Raw genomic sequence first — 6,894 nt, forward strand, 5'->3', positions numbered from 1 at the left:
TATCAGTAGAGCAGCCTTTTCTGTAGTTCACTCTTCTCAGCAAGTAAGTAATAGTGTCAGGAGGAACTGGTATGGTATGCATTTGTTCGCATGTTGAAGTGTCTTAGTATCTGGTAGCAGCATAGAGGACACAGCTTATGGGACTTATTTCACTGCCTCTGTGTTGTTGTTGTCCCCCCCTCCACCTCATCCATCCTCCTCTGTTCTCGACTTGTACTCTGCCAATGGAGATGCCTGAAGCTGGGAGGGTAACGCCAGGACCAGGCATGGTCTCCCCCTCCGCGATTGGATGCTACTGCTGCTGCTGCTGGACCAAATAACTGAGTTATTTTGGTGCATTTGGAGGCCTCTGCTTCCACTGCTTTCATTTTTTTCATTCGTTGCTTTTCAGCGTCACCAGGGTGTTTTTTCGGTGATTGTTTTTCCGTATCAGACTCCTCACCTAACCTCAGCTCACTTGCCAAAACTCTGTTAGCCCCGTCCATCCAGCAACTGGGTGATTGACAGGCCCTGACTGACAGTTAACCAATGACATGTATCGATGGGCTGTGCCGAATGGCCAGTCAGCCACACGACTGGACAACAGGTCACATAACTCACCGGCCAATTATGTAGGGGAAAGATTTTTTTAAAAAACAACTTTGACCAGTCCCCACTAGACGCTGGTCCAGTGAGACAGTGTCCAGAATGCCAGATGGCCAGTCCACCCCTGACCTGGTCTGAACCCTCCACAGTCCTCTGGAACTGAAACCAAACTGTTTTAGACAGAAGAAACGTCCTCATCGAGACAGCAGACGACTGTCGTGCTGCTTTGAAAGGTTCTACTTTCCTTTAGAAACAGTTGGTCAGGGATGGAAAGTAACTAATTACATTTATTAAAGTACGGTATCTAATTGCAACTTTGAGGTACTTAACATGACTGTTTCCATGTTATGTTACTTCCACTCCCCCACAGGTCAGTGGAGTATTTCTACTGTCTACTCCACTCAGTGTATCTGACAGCTTTAGTAACTTTTAAGATAAAGATTTTACACAATGGACAACATTTTAAATGCAACACATTGTTGAAGTTTAAACCAGTGGTAGTTGTTTTTTGGGGGAGGCCTTTTTTAGCTTCTGCCATTTTTAAAAGCAGCCCTGTGTAGTTGATCTCACAGTTCAGATGTCTGATGGTGATTTTTTTTCCTCTAAACTTCCCTCACATGGTTTTATTTCAATGAATGTTTAAATGATCCAGCAGTTCAAATCTCAGCACGAAACGTACAAAAACTGAAAACAAGCGCCTCAGAACTTTGATTTATTTTGTGTCCCTGCTGTGTATAAACTGGATGAAGTAGTTCAAACCTGCAGCGGCTACACCAGCACCATGCTGCTGACACACTTTCACTAATAATGATCTAATGATATATCAGTCAGAGGGACCAAACAAGGACGTTAATACTTTCATGGTATTTTACTGCTAATACTTGTTTGCTTTTACTTAAGTATGATTTGCTCATGATGAACCTTTACATCACCTTCCACTGCTGGGTTTAATTTAAAGTTAGCTTGCATTTAGTATAATCTGCTGCAGCTCTCATTTCAACTGGCAACACATATTTACAAGAAACTTCCCTCTGACTGTTTGCGTCCCCTGCTGTTTCCACATACACAAATGTGGCAACAAAAAAAGAACAAGAATCTGAAACACATTGCAGGCATAGTCTAAGTTTTATGTTACTGCACTGCAAATCTGCTCTTGATTTGTTTCAACCCACACGATAAAACACATTTCATCAAAAAAAAAATATGGAGAAATAATTACTAGATGTGGGTAAAGTGGTATTTTCCTGTCATTTGTTAAATTTGTAATCTTCTGACAAATGTCCCACCCCTTGAGAAATTAGGCAGTCCCATATAAAAGCACAGTTTACAAAAGTTCACCCTGTAAATTTCATGACCTTACAAGCTGAGCGGCCTCTGGAGTCGGAAACCGGTCTTCGTGTTAGTCACAGCAGGAAATCCAGCTGAATCTTGTCACGCTGCACAAAATAAACACAAGGATGAGTCAGACAGACAGAGACATACAATGACACAGAGCGATTTGTTTGGAAGCGTACTGAGGAAAGCATTTTTGTTTAGAGTTTGAATGAACATGTTTAAACTGAGACAAAAATGTTGAGAGCGTTTCGACAGCAGAGGAACAGCACAAGCGACAAGGCTTCACTACACACAGGAAGGACATCAATGGGTTAAAATCAATAAAGATAATGTCACGGAATAATTACAATATGTCGCTATTAAAGCACAAAGCTGCCACTAATGTGCATGTAAATCAGGCATCTTTACAGTGTTCAGTGTCACATCCACAAGCACAGAGAGACGAACCCCCCAGCTAAAACAATGAGGAATGTGGAAAACTGTCTGTCCAGCTTTGGCAGAGGACTTTCTTCTGTTCTGTGTTCTCTCTTAGGCCAGTGCAATGATCAACAGAGGAAACAGAAACATTCACTTCTCTGTTGTTTTCTAAAAGAAACTGTTTCCATTCCTGTTTGCAGCAGAAACATTTGTATTTGGAAAATCACATAAATGTGTGGAGAGAAACCAGTGGGTGGTGAGTTGTTTTCTGATCTTTGTCTTATCTCTGTTCTTCCTTCTTACACCTATATCCCCGACACTTTTCATTTAAGGTGGCCACTTTTATCTGCAGGCTGCAAGGTGGCGCAGTTGGTAGCACTGTTGCCTCACAGCAAGAAGGTTGCCAGCACCGGAATCTTTCTGTGTGGAGTTTGCATGTTCTTCCCGTGCAGCGTGGGTTCTCTCCGGGTTCTCCGGCTTCCTCCCACAAGGTCCAAAAACATGTTGAAGTTAATGGGTGATTCTAAATTGTCCATAGATGTGAGCTTGGTTGTCTGTCTCGAAGTGTGGCCCTGTGATAGACTGGTGACCTGTCCAGGGTGTCCCCTGCCTTCACCCTAAGTCAGCTGGGATAGGCTCCAGCCCCCCGCGACCCTAATGAGGATTAAGCGGTGTATAGATAATGGATGGATGGACTTTTATCTGCAAATGGGTTAAAACAGGGGTCTCGAACTCCGGTCCTCGAGGGCTGCAATCCTGCAAGTTTTAGATGTTTTTAGATGATCAGGATCGTTATTAGGCTTCTGCAGAGCTTGATGATGAGCTGATCATTTGAATCAGGTGTGTTGGAAGAAGGAAACATCTAAAACTTGCCCTCGAGGACCGGAGTTCGAGACCCTGGGTTAAAACAAGCTGGTCTACCTGGAGCAGAAGGAGCAGATGCTCCCATCAGATGGACAAACTCGGCATTAATCTGGCGTTTACTGGTGTAATTGAGTGCAATTCAATTCATCAGTGTTTTCACGTGGATCCAAGATGATAACGCTTAAGGGATGACATCATACTCATTCCTGCTGTCTGAAATAATGTTTGGGTGTAGGTGTGTGTATATACAACAACAAGACAGGCAACATGCTCCCTCAGACTCCCCGGCTATAGAAAGTGTTACATTCTATTTTCACGGTCAGTGTTTTAATTAGCCTTAATTATAAAATATTGGACTATTGTTCTACTTGTTTGAAATCTGTTTTTCAGCTCAAAATGCTACAAAGATAGTTGATTTCACTGTGACTGTATAACTCCTGGTCTTAGGCCTGTTTTAAACAGGCTGTTTTGCTCTGAAAACCAATGAGCTGCTGCTGTTCCTGCCTAATTCAGGAAGAAAACTGTCTTTATGCCTTCAATTGACAATGAGGAGAAACTGCTGGTTAACATGTAGTCTTAATGGGCTGCGCTACAGTTACTATTTCATCCTCATTCTGTTGTCTGACAGCAAAAACATGAAACGTTTAAATGAAAACAGCAACTTTTTATGTTCGTTTTTTGTAAAAAAAAAAAATTCTGCTTATCGAGTGAATGCTTCCACATCATCCAGGTCTAATAATATAGTTGGATCTGTGTTAGTTCCTCTGGCTTTTCATTTTCTTGTGGTGCTCAGCTCCTTCCTCTGCCTTGGAGAAAATGAAGATGAAATATTTGAAGAAGCCATCCTGTTGTTCTACTTGAGTTTTCAATTTTACTTGTGATAAATAATGCAAGTCAGAACCGAACAAAAGCACCGTGGTTCACCTTGTTACTCGAGGATGCTGTTGAGCTGTTGAGCTGAGAGAAGGCCACGATGAGCAGCAACATCTGCAGACATCTGGCCATGACTGATGAACTGAGATTGTGAAACGCAGGCGTATACTCTCCAGCAACAAAACATTTTCATGTGAACAAGGAACCTAAGAGGGTGTGTGCAGATACAAAATATACACACAAATCATTTCAAATGATTTGTTTAGCTCGATGCAATCCTGACATTTCCTGGCTGTTTCTTTAGCTGATATCTGCTTCCGTCTGCTTCACTCCCTTCTCAAGTATTTCCTGTTCACAGTCGTGAAAAGAAGCCAGCTGCTTGACACAGAACTGTCACTTTGAGGTTTGTTTGAAGTTAGAAAGTAACAATGAACTCAACACAGCCAGAAAAGTAATCAATAATCTTTACTGTAAATATCTTGGAGACATTCTAGTGAACTTCCCAGCATGCATTGTTTTAAAGTGAACTATCGATAGACTCTGGAAAATTAGTTTTTTTTTTGTTTGAAGTAGTTTAAATGTTAATTCATGTGTTTTCTTTTTTAGTGTTGCCTTGTTTTGTTATCATAGTAAGATACAGAGAAGAGTTGAAATGCTTCTGTAGGCTTTGGTCACCAGGTGGCAGCACTGGTCTTGGTTGTTCTTCCTGTAAGTCTTGCTGGAAGGTGCTGCTGTGGAAGGTTGGACTGTAGATAGAACGACAGATGGATGGACTGGAGGTGGACTGTGTAAGAAAGATGGACGAGGTTACCATGACCCCAGACACTGGTTTCTGTGAGAGTGGATTTTGCAACTTCCTGGCTGACATCTTGGCTTTTTGGAGGAAAAGATGAAAAAAGACTGAGGGAGGGTGGCGCCGGAGAGCATTGATTGGTCAGATTGACTGAGCTCAGGCCTCTCTGTCCACCCACATTTACCGGCTGCTGCTAACAACGTTAGCCTCTAAAAGTTGAGATAAACTCTGCTGGGCAGTGTTAAAGTCGTCTCAGTAACTGGTTGTTTGCTGTCCACATCTGGACGATGTTACATATAAAAGCAGCGACCTGCGTTACTGTAGCTGAAGTTACTGTAAGTTAACATCAGACTGTCAACCTCTGATGGTAAAACATGATCTAACATCATGCTTAAAAGTTGTTCTGTAAATCTCAGGTTGTGTTACTTGACATAATGTTTAACCAACTGTTAAATCAGGTTGGTCAGCTTCTTAAATTAGTGAATGTTATCACAGTCTTTTAAATGTTGCTGTCTCGACGTGCTGTTCGTAAATCATCAGCAGACAGAAATTAAACCAAGCTAACATCACACCACAGAACATTGTTACTGATTAATGTTAATCTTTCAGTTCAGAAGAGAAGAATAAACTGCTGAGAGTTGCTCTGTGCCTCCATCAGAGGAAGCTAAACTGGAAGTGGTTCACTGAGGATGTTCTCCATTTAGTCTCCTTTACAACCAGATGAACAGCACCAGGGGCCTCATGTACAAAGGGTGCGTACACACAAAAACTTGGCATACGCACTTTTCCACGCTCACCTCCAGATGTATCAAGAGTGAAATGATCGTGGAAACGTGCCGTCCTCCACACCAACTTCTTTACTGGCGTATGCACGTTTCTATTGATTTTGAGCCGTTGGCGACACCTAGGGGTGATGCTGGGAAACTGTTAATAATGTCCATCCATCCATTATCTATACACCACTTAATCCTCACTAGGGTCGCGGGGGGCTGGAGCCTATCCCAGCTGACTTAGGGTGAAGGCAGGGGACACCCTGGACAGGTCGCCAGCCTATCGCAGGGCCTGTTAATAATGTGAAAAAGGTAATTCCTCAAAGTGATGTGCACATCAGAGATACACAGAAAAACAATTAACACACCCAGAAGTTTGCAATCAGATGAGTGGATATAAAAGTATGCGTAAAATGGTGCAAAAATACCGTTAACAACAATGGCAGCCTTGACACTGTTGGAGGATATTGCCAATGGAGCAGTGAGAAGAGAACGGGTTTAAAGAGACCCCAGGACGACGACTGGCTCATCAGCTGTTCTAGGTTCCCGAGGGCTATCCTCTTAGAACTGTGGCTGTTATTGGAGCGCAACACAGCCAGGAGCCATGTCCTACCTGTGCCTATACAGGTGCTGACCACACTGGGCTTCCCAGCCACAGGGTTGTTTCAGAGGAAGCTTGCCGACCGATCAGGACTGTGCCAGTCAACACTGAGCCAAGCCATGCCAGCTGTGTGGGATGGAATTATCCAAATGTCAGCCAGGTCTATCAAATTCCCATACACTGCAGTTGAACAGGACGATATAAAAGTGCAATTTGCAGCGAAGGCCGGTTTTCCTAATGGAGTCGGAGCAATCGACTGGACGCACATTGCTGTAAAGGCACCATAACAAGATGAAGTTGTTTATGTAAACAGGAACATTTTCATTCAATCCATGTACAGATCATCTGTGACAGCAGTGTCATCCACAATAGCAGCGACTCTCTGCTCAAACGGGGTGAGTTCATCCTTGTTGTTATCTTGCAGAGAGAGGAATCCCACCTGTTGGCCCTGTTTATACTAATTTGCATATTTAAATGGGGGGCATGGAGAGGGAGGAGTCTGGTACTCCAACATGNCTTAATCCTCACTAGGGTCGTGGGGGGGCTGGAGCCTATCCCAGCCGACTTAGGGCGAAGGCAGGGGACACCCTGGACAGGTCGCCAGTCTATCACAGGGCCTGTTAATAATGTGAAAAAGATCATTCCTCAAAGTGATA

This window comes from Stegastes partitus, unplaced genomic scaffold (genome assembly GCF_000690725.1).
Source record: "Stegastes partitus isolate 25-593 unplaced genomic scaffold, Stegastes_partitus-1.0.2 Scaffold468, whole genome shotgun sequence".
Taxonomy (NCBI): Eukaryota; Metazoa; Chordata; class Actinopteri; family Pomacentridae; genus Stegastes; species Stegastes partitus.